The sequence below is a fragment of the Achroia grisella genome, unplaced genomic scaffold (assembly GCF_030625045.1).
Source record: "Achroia grisella isolate CSIRO2021 unplaced genomic scaffold, CSIRO_AGI_Agris_v1 utg1023, whole genome shotgun sequence".
Taxonomy (NCBI): domain Eukaryota; kingdom Metazoa; phylum Arthropoda; class Insecta; order Lepidoptera; family Pyralidae; genus Achroia; species Achroia grisella.
The window spans coordinates 522,977-537,092 of record NW_026712560.1 but is presented as its reverse complement, the minus strand read 5'-3'; positions in this window follow the sequence as shown (position 1 = coordinate 537,092).

The window sequence follows — 14,116 nt, the reverse complement described above, 5'->3', positions numbered from 1 at the left end:
TCGAGCGTTACTTGAACTACTTAAAAGTTCTGTTGCAAATGAAGCGTTACAAAAATGAACGCCCTCCAACCCTAGTAGGTAGAGCCTGTATTTGCAACAGCGTATTTTCGATAGCGAATTATCTAGATCAATTTAAGTTGATATCAAATTAATATATCCATTTTTACTAGAAAACTCAATTTTTACTCAATTATGCGGCAGCTTGGTATTGATTTATCCTTTTTATTAGTATATATGGATATTATTATTATATTTAATTAAAGAGCATGATGGAAGCTTGCGGAAAGTGGCAAGAGCTCCACCGACAAGAGCGTAGTTCTTAAATTATGAATGAATGAATGATACCAAATATAGGTACTATTGTATATGTACCGATATTTGGTAAAATTAACATAATATAAAAGTAGGCACAATTTTAAGGGATATTTGTTAACAGTTATTATAAATTCGATAGCATATGTAGAATGGCTTAATGAAATGTTTGAAGGTAAATATTATCAAGAGGATGGATATAGTCTGTTTTATTTAAAAATAACAGACGAAGTCATGCGTAACTACTAGTATTCAATATTTGTATCTAAAATAATAGCTATAATATACCCTGATACGATGTGTTTACCAATCTAATATTTTAGAAGGCGATGTTCACCTGAGCGGTGTGCTATCGCACAGGTGAATATCGCTTGTGGAATGGCTCCGGCTAACCCCCGCTCGGCGACAGGCCGGGCTGCGTTAGATCCCAGAAGTCGCTTTTAAGCCATTACTTACTCGCTTGTTTTCGATTTGTTTTTTCTGCGACGAAAAAAGACAGCGTGAAATACAAGCGGGACTAACTTTCGGGCAATCAGCAAGCCCAACTTTAGGAAGGGTTAAATCAAAGGGTTCCGGTTTTATGAAGACTTATTTCAGACTTACCTTCAAGTTGAAATTAGATTTAATCTGACTCGAAGCTTTAGGATTGAATTTTGTAAACAATTTCGAATGCCTCTACAACTTACAGGCTTTGTTGAAATACCATAGGGAATGGGATGCTGTTGTTTGCAAAATTCCTTTGAAATGAGTCCGTACCTACTTATATGAGGTGGAGTTTTGTAAATACGTGTACAATGGCGAAGGTACGTAATTTCCGTTTAATTGACTTTATTTTTTATTTTGTGTATATTTGGGAAAGGTTTTGTAAAGCACCAATACCATATACCAATGCAGGTAACAATTTAAATTATAAACAAATGAATTAAATATTATGTTTAATGGAATATCGTATTAAAATTGTATGGTAATGTATAATACAATGTTAAATAAATGGTTAAGTGAACGGCTATGAGATTTTGGTGGGTGGATCGTCGAGTAAGCTACTTGCCTCCATCCATTGTACAATGGGCCAGACCGGATATGTTTCTTTTGTATGAGCTTTTAAGTCGCACCGATCAGTCTGCTACTAGATGAAAAAAAAAGTAAATTTGGTGATACTGTGACTCATATTCAATTCAATCGGAAACTATTTCGTTTGTTTTTAGTAAGAGACTTTGATTGTTATCATAATTTAACGAGGGGTTAGAATTTTATTAGCAACCTATATGACAAGTGCAGATATCTGTCATGGAACAGATTAAGACCATAATAAAAAGTTAAATCATGTAGTATATTGAGATAGAGACTAAATTAAAAATACATATTTATATAATGATTAGATACCGGTGTTACACTATTGTTCAATATTTGCAATAATAATATAAATATAAAAATTATCCTGTTTGGTTATATTTAAATAAATTTCTATGCATATTGAATATTATAAAAGACATAATTTCCTTTACTTTCTTTAAATGTACTGGATAATAAGTAAAACACATACTAAGATCTAACCTTTCTGTGTCTTTCTCATAACTTTGTTTGCAACTTGTATTGAATTCTTTAAATAATCAGTTTGATGGTTGTGGGATGATGGTAAACATTGTTAACATATTTCGATGAGGTAGACTATAATATATTCAGTAAGGATCAAATAATGAATACATAGTTTAACACAATTATGTATAAAAAGAAAATAAAACTAGAACATTCTAAACGTTCCTTCGGCTCACTGTGCTAATAGGCTGCACACTGTTACGCAAGTCTCAATAAACTTAAAATTAGGTTACACTGCACTTACCACGTTACAAACTTCTATCAATGATTATTTGAACTTCTTTTTATATTTGTATTTTGAAGTAACAAATATCAGTTGTAATCAATTTTGGATAATGAAATAAACACTAAAGTCTACAATAAATATGCATATAGGTTATATCACTGCAGTTTTAGATAATAAATATTCAAATGTATAAATTAATTAATTAAGCGTGTAAATTATACAATATATTAAAACAAGTTTTTTTTTATGTATGCTTATACATATGATGGGAAGTGGCAATCGTTGTGTAGATGTATATAAATACACAGCACTACGGACATCACGTTATCATGTGACGCCCGTAATAAGCTTTATGCGTTGCCGTTCTGGAGGACTAAGATGTCATTCTTCTTAATCTATAATTGCACTGCCGTTTTTCACCTTACAAACAAAACACAAAGCAAGCCACTTGGCGGGTGAAATATGTAAGACTAAGGATCATGGAATTTTTTTAATAACTCTACAATAAAGAGCCTCTTCGTAATATAGATTAGTAGGTAATGTAAAAATTAAACACAAAAATTGAAATAATATTCTCTGAAACAAAAGAAATTGCGATACACTAAGATAGCCATACACACGACTTTTTGTAGTCTACCACGGTAGAAATGTAGGCTTATAAAATATAAATATTACAACTAAATAAACAAATACGTTTTAGTCGAAATCATGAGATTTGTAGACCGTACAATGAATGAATGAAAAGGCTATGGGCCGCGGCATATCAGTGGCTGTAGGGTGTTTTTGTCGTCGCTATTTCCCGTTGCAGGTACTCTTCAACCCTTTATGGCATGGTTATAACTGTTCTTATGGATACAGTTCCTTAGACGGATATGGTTATGATGCCAGTTATGAAAATTCTTATTTTATTTTTATGTCACAGGAATGACAAACAATCTGTAACTATCGACTATAACCCATACATACGATGAATAGAATTTTTATTCAGGACATGTACATATAAACATGTCCTGAATAAAAATTAAATTAATACGTATTATTGTTGCATCGTTTATTCAAAAATATGGCGTCTGTACTAACTATTTGTTACAGAATGATTATACTTCTTAAGATTTAACACGATTTCTATAAAACGACATACATACTAAAATATAGAAGCAGTGATGGGAAGCGCCATAACGAACACAATGTCAAATGTAGATGTAGTTGGTTTTCATAAATTGTTTGAATATACATACATACTTTGATATTTTGTATTTGAGCTTCTCTAATTTTTTCATAGCATAGAAATGAGCTTGTAATTACCGCTACCCATAAGTACTAGGCAGCACGAGGCGAATTCCAGTTAAGTTGCCGGCTTTAAGAGGAGGTTAAGGGGAGAAATTAGGAAAAGGGCCTTTCCCTTTCCTGGAAGGAGGTAGTACAACCTACCATGATGGGATGATGCATGTTGAAAAAAATATGCACATTTTAGTACATTTTTGTTAATTCGCGTTGATTTTTGACTAAGTTTAGTAGACAGATAGAGCTCTAATTGAGTTATTCTCTGCTACCAAAATCATATAATTTTAATGTTATTTACTTATAGTAATGATCACACAGTTATATTAGGATGATGTAGGATTGTGTTATTTGCATAGAAATTATTATATCAAGTACTAATGTTGTCATTTCAAAATTATGCAAATGATAATAGAAATGCGCGTGCCCTTTTCGACAATATCTGACAGCGAAAGAAAATATGCTGACGAGATTGTAAATAGGTACAATATAAAAGCGTTTTTAGATGTTTAAAAGCAGGTAAAAGCTAATTATAAAGTAAGAGTCTCGCTTGAGTGTTCCGTCATCAAATGGCATGAATCGCTCGCTTATATTTATGGGGGAAGGAGGGAAACGATGTTCTGGATTAAGCCAACATTTTTTTCTAAGTGGGCAGTAAACGGGTGCTCTTAGCCATATATATTGAAGTGTCGTATATTTTACGACCCATCCCGCTCGAGGGCACTTCCATAGCGGCAATAGGGCGAACATCCGCATTGAGTGGACAAAATTACCTTCGTCGTGTTTTACAAACCAGACCTCTTTGTTTTAAATCATCCCAGCTTGGGGTCTTGACCGTTTTCTGTCTTCTAGGTAAAATAGGGCATAAAAAGATTGTACTCACTGTATAGGTCAATACTTAGTTAGGTATTGATACGTATTTATTGTTAAAAAATATAATAATATTGTACTTATGTCCATTTAATTTATAAGTATAGAAAATCCTGTTTCATTAAGAGTCTTATAAGACTCATGAATACAATATTCCTAATTAGTGCGATGTTCGCGTTTACCCAATTTTGAGAACTTCTAATTGACTAATCAGAACGTGCCAAATTGCAGTGTTTATAGCATTATATCGGGAGAAACTTATAACTATTTCAAATGTTAAACTAAGCATAGACTAACAACAGCCAGAACTATAACCATTACTCTAAATGGTAAACTTCATATTCAATAATTGCAAAGAAAAATATGTACAATATCATAAATTTCCGTCAGCCAAAATTTCATACATTATATTGTACGAGGATGCATAGATTCTCAAACCTCGTACTGAAGAAGAAAACGGTATTTGTCTGCGGACGAGGATCCTATAAATATGGTTTTTAGTTTTTACAGTTGGCACCCCTGCGACTAAACTAATTTTACCCCTACCACAACTGCCTCAATAATGCACTTGTTTTTAGTAACATGTATAGATCGTTTTTTTTTCGGACTACTCTAATGCAGCTGGCCTTTACAGCTGTAAGTATCTTGTTATATTATAAACGCGTAAGTTTGTGAGTATGGATGTTTGTTACTTTCACACGGAAAAACAACTGAACGGATTATGACGAAACTTTACAGTAATATGGCTTAGACATATAGACTACAAATTTTACGCGGGTAAAACTGCGGGCACAGCAAGTATACATATAAAAGGATTTCAGTTTTTATTAATTACGTATCGTTCCGGTTTAGTATTTTGATTATGGTGTTATTATTGTCAACAACACACACAAGCATCACTCGTCATTGTTCATTGTATAATAGTGAAACACTTATGATTGGTTTCCATAATATTGTAAAAGGCAGGTAAAGTGAAAATGGAACATATTTTCTCAATTCAACATTCAACAATCAGATTTATTATAAATTAACTCCATTCCATTGAAAACGAAATGAAATAAAAAATACGATGGATCTAAATAGCCGGAAGGGTCATTTGCAAAATTTTCGTTTCGTGTCAACGCGTGATGTACTTTAACCAGTCCGTTAATTTAAATTATACCGGGCAATTTCCGGAGATGGGACGTTTCTTCTGCGGACATGCAAACAATTAATTACTGGTGTTATTAATGCGAGACATTAGTTAGGAGCGGGCCATGTCGACGGTCCTGGACTTGCCTACCCGCAGACTCATCCTGCACCATAATCAAATTGAAAATGTGCTACACATTTTGCTCTATAACTGTCGGATTACAAATTACTTTGATCCTTTTCTATTAAATTGTAAGCACGACGATATAGCATAACAGAGGATAATATGATTACGTATATTAGCTTGATAGTACACTCTTTTGTACGTTAGAGTAATTCTATCTAATCTATATATCATCTATATATTTAATACAGATAATTATTGCAGCTGATATTATATAAGCCTTATGTCTATGAAAAGTTTAATGTATATAATTACTTAATAATCTATTGAAGGCATGTTTATCACTTTAGAATGACTGCACCAATTTGGCAAAATGATACTTCTTCATTGCTTTTTTGCAAGAAAGAACGTGTTTTAAAAATTATACGAAATAAAAAAAAATCCTTTTATAATATTTCCTTTACTATAGGCCTTATCTTTAATTATTTTTTAATTAATTTATTAGTACCTATACCGTCTATTAGACGGAATGGGCAGCTTGCTCTATATATATATATACACGTAGATTAGTGTAGTTTAATTAAATTAGCTAATTTATAAGGAAAATATAGTATCTTTCTCTTTGTAATATTGTACAAGTATAATATAGTATGCTGCGATATTCAGATTTCCTTTGTGCAGCTGGGAAGTGATAAATAGCTTACTATTTTGCTTTATCGAACTAGAAGGAAGATTCAATTTTATTTTGTTGATATATTATCACAAGTGTCAGCATTCGGTTGAATAGCCTGTAAAATAAAATTTACCAGACAAAAATATCTAAATATGCAAATATGTCTAAACTGCACTTGAGCATAAAACTTGTAGAAGTTAGTGATTCTTTTATTTTCTTTAGTTACAGCTTTGGAAGCTGTAACTAAAGAATAAGAAATGAAATTAATTATTGGCCCAGTATTGGCACAACGGATTGTGGTTTATATATATAAATAACTATATCGTGAATCCTTGTATATGTCTCGTTTTATTAGTAGAAAAAACAACAGTGAGCATACCCTTTGATGTCAATATATTTTGATCACATGTTAACCAATTATTCTACCAATATTGTGTTTGTAAAGATGTATAAATATTCATTACCCAATTTTGTTTAAATGGCTGGATAGAATTGAATAACATTTAATCTGCTAGACAATATTGTCATCCTAATAAAGCTTGTAAAGTTTGTGGGATTATGCTTGGAAGATTATAAACGATTATACTAGCGATATTATATAGATACTGAGATACTTTTATAATCTGTTTAATGTAAGAATGTGTGGGTGTCTTCGGAGCAAAAGATTCGATAAACAATCTTATGTGGCGAGTTAATTAGCCATCGACAAGCGGCTCGGTCGAGGTGTGGCCGCAGGCCGACGTTGATAACGTTCATGTAATCCGATAAAATATACCTATTGCCCACCCCTCGACCTCTGTTTTGGCTCTTCTCTCGCAAGGTTCTTATTTGTAATTATTTCTCTGTATGATTCTGTCGCTTTTTATGAAGTAATTGTGTACTCCTAGCAATGCACCCAAGCGAGCGGTCATTGCTAGTTATAAAATTTGTGGAACCCCGTACGTTGTCGCACACATATACTGTGTCACAAATACGAAATAAGTATGGATATATGATAATACTTATAAATATATTTACAGTATATATGTATTTTTTTATTTTTAATGTTAAAAATTATATTAAATACTAGTTGTGCCCGTGGTTTCACTCGCATAAGTTTACAGCCTATGTGCTGTTCTAGTGTATAAGTTATAGCACTGTAAAGTTTCACGATAATCTGTTCAGTAGGTTTTGCGTATAATATTGGTAAGAATAGATTAGAATAGAATACAAAATCATTTATTCAAATAAATTTAATTTAAGCACTTTTGAATAGTCATAACATTTTTTTTATCTACCGCTCGTTCGTATAGCTATCTCATCACAAGAAGAACGAGCAAGAAACTGGTGTGCTGTTCTTTTAAATAATTCCTGTAAGTTTATATTTACAAGTCGAAACGTGTGAATACAACCTACCAACCAACACTATTTTTTTTGGGTCAAATATAAATATACAATAAGTTTAAATCAGTCGTAGTGATAAAAGCAGACCAGTCCCTACAAGCAGCACTCGTTCACGAGTATGACGGATGAGCCAGCCATCACTGCGTTTGACCATATTTTAGGGAGCCCAATGACCCGGCCCACCTAGCCGCCACATGTCTGGACATTTTAGTGAGCATGACTACTCATTCCACTCGACCACGTCACAGCTACTTAATATTACTATATAGTAATTACAGTAAGATCCCTGACTAATCTGCTCGTATGTACCTATATTCCTTTATTAAATAATTTTATATTACATACCAATAGATTAATTATTAATGTATTAATTACATTCGTTTATTTCTGTATTTAAATTGGCTATAAAATTCGTACCCATTTTAAATTAGGCTATTATCATCCACATCTAAGCACAGTCCGAAATTTGTTCAAAGACGCCGGGGTGAGCCTCAATTGTGTAATAAATGAGCCGGACCATCCCGCGCGGCCACTCACGCCATATCTCGGCTCCAGACCTATGTGCTTGACCGTTGCCTAAACACATGCCTCCATAAAACGGAAGTTTGTAAACCAATGTTTTAATTTAAATTTCCTGTATTTCATTTAAATGGAACATCCTTTACTTATATTGTTTAAAATTAGGCTACCATGTCTCTGTTGTTTTTTCATATGTTCATTACGATTAGTAAATATGAGGTGTAATTAAATTTCTAAAACTTTCCCCCATAAAATGGAACTTTTTTACACTATATATTAACTATAGTAAACAAAAGTGTCTACTATATATAGGTCCTACTTAGTTACAAATTAAAAATATAACTTAAACAGGATGTTTAAGTTATAATTTTTATCTGTTTTATAATTAACGAGTGACTGACATTACCAGACTGCAGTCTGCTGTGTTGGGGATTGCAGGGTTTTGTCTCATAATACAATATTGAATGTAAGATAACACAAGATAACAGACGGTGGACGTGGGATAGACATAAAAATATGATATGCGCAAGAGGCCGGAGATTCTGTGTTCATAAATAATTTTGATTTAGAGTTTGATACTGTAGTATATATATAAATAAAATTACAATAATATAAGAATTAGCTTTATTAATTTTTTATATAGTAACATTGCAATCATACTTACATAGATTTTTATTGCTTTTATGCATGTTTTTATATATTTATATAATAGTAATAAAAAGAAATAAAGTATGTATTAAATTGGAGAACGGAGATTTATTGAAGTATGTATTTTTTATAGAAGGCAAGGAAACTGAAAGTGCCTGTAGGTACACTGTCAACTTAAATGTTAAATACAAATTTGAATATTTTTGATTAGACAAAATAAAATACTTCTAAAAATACCTTGTATAACACAAATAAGTTGGTCATTGTTTGTATTGTATTATGATACAAAATGCATAGTAAATTGAAAACAAATTTAATTAATTTGAATTATATAATATGGATGACTGCATAGCTTGCAAAGCGAGAAGTAGAAATGTAGCTCAGTAGCAAATACTGTGAAACGCAGATGCAAATTTTGTGGAACGGTTCTTATATAACAAGATAACGACTGTCTACTTATTTGACCATCGTAGTCTGGCGGTTTAGCACACCGTCTCGCCGATTGTCTATATATAAATATTTGTTTGCGTGCGTAGGATTGTTTGTATTAGTCTGTAAATTTCTATAATGTACATATATGTATTCAAGTATTTCTTATAGTTGATTAGTATCCATAGCATAAAATCTACTTAGTTTGAGATTAGATGGCGCCTCGTGAATTATCCTGATACAATATTGGTAGAAATATTTAGCTATTTGTAATATACATATAAATGAGTACAATACAACTATTTTTTTATTGTAAGTAGTTATGCTGTACCATTATCTTATTTAGTCATGACGTAATAATATGGCCCACATAATGTTTTGTTCTAATAGTATAGTAAATTTTACAAATCAAAACATTTTATCTTTATAAGCGTACTTATTTTTATTAGAATATACCTATACATTTATTCAATAAATAATCTAAAGCAAAGTCGCTGTTTTCGGCTGTCTGTGTCCTCGTTCATCACATATATGTCCTATGCCAACATGTGAAGCCGAGGTGGATAGCTAGTTGAACATATGTATAATTTGCATTATATACCTTTTACATATTGAAAATGGCAATCAGTTTTACTTCTGTAATAGCTTATTTAAATCTGTAATAGGTCTGACCACCACTGTTTGTCCGTCTGCTACCATTGACTGGCTGGAGCTTTGAGTCGCGGCTTCAATTTTACTCCGTTTGATGTGTTTAATTACTTTGTTTGTTCTTGTTAGGTCGGCGATGCTTGCTGCGGTCACCCTAAGTCGAAAATGCTTCCAAAACTGTTACTATTCCCAAATTAAATGTAACCCACGTCAAACTAACCAAATAGTTTTATACTGTAAACGAAATAATTACATCTGTATCGAGGGTTTGCTGAGAAGTGCGTTTAATGTTTGGACTTTTCACCCTAGTACAAATATACCTAATCGAGATCTTATTGTAGTATATATAAGTAATTAAAATTTGAAATCGACTTCATAATAATTGACTGTTATTATATTTAAATAGTATAGTAACTAAACTCATGAATACGAATGCTTGCATCGTGTGAGGAATCGAACTTACAAACATCGGAAATAAGCGGTGTCCTAAAACTAAACTATACAAAACACACACTACATTTTAATTGTGTTTACATATTTTAAAAACTTATATGATTTCTGGGAAATTACTAACATCCTGTGAAATACGCTGGTACCAATACAGGTGAATTCTGATAATATTAATTTACTCACATAAATTACTTTTATGTCTATTATAATGTTTAACTACTATAATAAACAAATCTTATAGAATAAATATAATGTTAATAAGATTGAGTGTCCCGGATTGCAGGATTAGGTATACCTCTTCAGGGAGTTAAAAATGAAACGAGTATCTATTTTTTAGATAGATCATATAGAACCAATATGGAATTAAAATAAACGTTCGGAAAATGATGCCCATCCGTGCCTACAGTGGGACGTTAATGACTTGTTATGGTACCCATTGCTATATTCAAATACTTGCTGAGGCCGTCACTTAGTATTATATAATAATATTTTTGGATATAAACTAATTAGAATAAAACAAACATAATTTAAGTAGATATACATTAGTGAAAACTGCATTAAAAGGTCAATTACAGACAAATTTTAATGACCATAGTTTTGTGTTCTCTTAGGTTTATAGAATTCTACAGTAATAGTTTTCCTCCTATAGCTTCTAGGTACAGTTAACGAGCAGTTAAAATATGTATGTACAGTGTATTCGATACAGCAATTTGTTTATTATAAAATTGGTTTACTTGACTGGACTTAAATAGAAACAAAACAAGGTAAAGTAACATACTAAAACAGGTAATGGCCCGTGTCAGTAATTTTAGTTTAGTTTTATATTAATTAGATTAGAAAGACTAAACTAGGTATTATGTAGGTGTGAATCTTTGCCTGGCAGGGTTCTAAAATTTAAAGGTATTTTACTGAGTGGCAAACGCCTCTTAATGTGGTTTTGGATAGCCATTTCATTATTTATTTAGTGCTTCTCATTTCATATGAGGTGTAGCTTCCATTAATTTTAGTGGTAATTATTATAGTGGAATGATATTATATTCTGTTTTGATATAGTTAGCTACTGTATGTCGGAGATAACACTTAAGGCCGACCTAGGTAAAGCAAATAATCATTAAAACGGTAAATTTTAAAGTAATGCGAGGGCCGGGCGTTCCACAAGGACGAGGCTTGGGTCCACAATATATCTTGTGGGCAGGCAACCGCGATTTGACTGACGGCGCACTCTGAAAGGACATTTATCAACCTCACTAGCGGGTTACACTAAACCAAACAACAATGAATTCTCATTGACAAATTGTCTTAGCGTTTCTTGTTCTAAGTCCATTCTTTTGACTAATTGACGCTTGACTATGAACAAGGGACAATTGAATATCGTTTTGACTAATACACTTGGTGGTGTGAGGTCATTGAACTTTCACTCCATAACTGTGTAAAAAATTTAGTAAATATTGCATTTAACTATAACTGCAGTATTTATAGAGTTTTTTATCCACTATTCTGTGATCGGTAGATTATAACTTTTACTTTTATAAAGGATTTACTTTGCTTTGCTACAAATATTTTTAGCAGAATGTTTTGTGTTATATTTTAGAAGTACAAGTTGTAATATTTTCACGAACAAAAAGTCATCCAAATATGTTTGAAAATATCTATAAATTAAAGGTGCTTGGGATTTTAATTTCTTTAGTCAATTTATAGGTATATATACCTACCTTATAAAAGTGTTACAAAACTCAAATATCTTACAACATAGTAATAATAACAATTCATGTAGTATGAATAATATAAGTGAAAATTTATAGGCGAATATTAAAATTCCAACATAGTTGTCTCTTAACAGCCGCAGTTGCATTCGTTGAATGTAAGCCACTTATGAAAATGAATGTAAAACGCGGATAAACCAAAGCCTATTTTCCGCGCGAAGTAAAGCGGGCGGTTACAAATTGCTTTGGGCAAAGCGTAAATTTTAATTTTATCTCTAATACCCAAATGAGTACCGTGACTCGACATAATAAATGTACTTTTCCCACGTTAACGGTGCGGTCGATTCGGTTATACTGTACGTAGTATCTGCATCATTCCTGCATTCGATGCATCATTTTTATATGTACTATGTAAGAAACTGTAACGAGAAGAGTTGTTAATTCTTGAAATATATTTTGGTTATTAACTTTTATATTTAAGTTATTGTTACCAAAATTCAAAGTATCTTTATTCATGTAGTTCTATTACATACTCTTATGATATCTCAAATCAGTTTCAAAACGAGAAGAACTGACAAGTAACTCAGCTTGTATTCTTTTCAAATAAATGAATAGGTTATATTTTGCAGTCTGACATATTAAAAATGCCAAAGGATTTCTATTTCTAGTCATACCTATGTTTCATAAAATGATTTAAAAAATGCGAATATGCAAACAAGTCGGCTATAAAACCTGACGTAGTAAGTCTAGTTTTACATTCAGAATAGTTATTAAAAAATATTGATGCACATAAAAATACCTATATACCGAGTATTAATATAGATTAGATATAAAAAGCTTTCTAAATTATCTCGAAAACCTATTAATGTTATTAAAAAGCAGTAGCGCATACTTGATTGGTGATATAAACATTAATATATTAGTAGACAGTAAATTAACAAACAGCTACCTAGACCTACTTGCATTTAATGGAATTCTCCCAAGACACGTATTTCAAACGCGAGGTAAAAGCTGCCTTGATCACGTAATCATAAAAATTAAACAGGAGACGAATATATACGTTATTGAATCTACAATTACAGACCATTACTCGATTATACTAACAATAACCACCACTCAACCACTACATAAGAAGCAAATAACTCAAAAATATATTAATTATGATGTCATCAAATTGGATGTGGAGAATACAGACTTCCCTGATGTACTAAAATGCACTGACGCAGATGAAGCAGCAATGCTATTAACACAAACATTAACTTCTATAATCACTCGAAACACAACAGTTAAAAAAATTCCAAACCGTAAATGAATAATTCGTCCTTGGATCACACCAGGATTACTAAAATGTATAAGAAATCGGGACAAACTACATGCCGATTTGAAAAAACACCCAGAAAATACAATTTTACAAACTATATATAAACGGTACAGATACTACTGTAACGATTTACTAAAGAAAATAGAAATTCAATACAATAAAAATAAAATTAATGAAGCGGGACAAAACTATAAAAAAAATTGGAGTACTATAAAAGACGTTGGAAGAATGGAAATTAAAAAACCAATTGACGGATCAGCTCTTTTGAAAATCACAAATAATCAAAATAATGCTATTGATATGGTAAATAAACATTTCGCAGAATTAGGTAAATCACTGGCAGAACAAATAAACATAAACATAAATACTACCAATTATAATGTTTCACAGCAAAGATTAGTAGACAAAGGAAATTCACTAGTACTATTAGACACTGACGATCAAGAAATATATACAACATTAATGAACTTGAAGAATGATACAGCTCAAGGTATAGATTATATCCCAACAAAGGTTCTAAAAATGTCAAATCATATATTAGTACCAATAATAACCCACATAACAAACTTAAGTTTTCATAGTGGTATATATCCTACTTGCTTCAAAAAGTCTGTAATAATTCCTATATTCAAGAATGGAGATGAAAAGTGCATTAGTAACTACAGGTCTATATCAATTTTGCCCAGTTTACCTAAGATTCTCGAAAGACTTTTAAACAAAAGAATTCAATCTTTCGTACTTGTCAAAATATAAAATAATTTCTAATAAGCAATATGGATTTTTACCTGGAAAATCAACTGAA